The sequence below is a fragment of the Oxyura jamaicensis genome, chromosome 2, assembly GCF_011077185.1.
Source record: "Oxyura jamaicensis isolate SHBP4307 breed ruddy duck chromosome 2, BPBGC_Ojam_1.0, whole genome shotgun sequence".
Lineage (NCBI taxonomy): Eukaryota > Metazoa > Chordata > Aves > Anseriformes > Anatidae > Oxyura > Oxyura jamaicensis.
Genome location: NC_048894.1, coordinates 127181227 through 127181736, shown reverse-complemented (window position 1 = coordinate 127181736; position 510 = coordinate 127181227).

The window sequence follows — 510 nt, the reverse complement described above, 5'->3', positions numbered from 1 at the left end:
CTCACAGAGGAAAAGATTTTTTTCTGTGGCTGCAATTTCACCACCATTTATTTTTGCATTATTAAATACTAACCTGATTTTGTTCAAACATGGATATACCATTGCCTTATGGCTGAACTGGCCAGAGTGCACAATACAGCATTTATATCAGCTTTCTGCTCTTATAGGGGTTTTATGTCAGTTGTTGGAGGAAGAATGACAACTGATTCAGCACAAAATCAGTAGTACTAACATAAGAGTGATCTCATACCAGATGAGTGCTCATGTGGCTGTGGCATTTTCAGTTCTATAGTAGGAGCTCTGAAGCAAGATTTACTGTATTGTCAAGCCGTGGCCTGAGGGTTTTTAGCAGCTTGATTAGAAGATTCATACTGTCACATAATAGAATCTGTTAAATGTTATGAAAGGTTAGTATTTCACACAATGATTTGCAATCCTTCAGTTGTAATCTGGTAGGTCTGTTTTTCTTTCTTTCTTTCTTTCTTTCTTTCTTTCTTTCTTTCTTTCTTT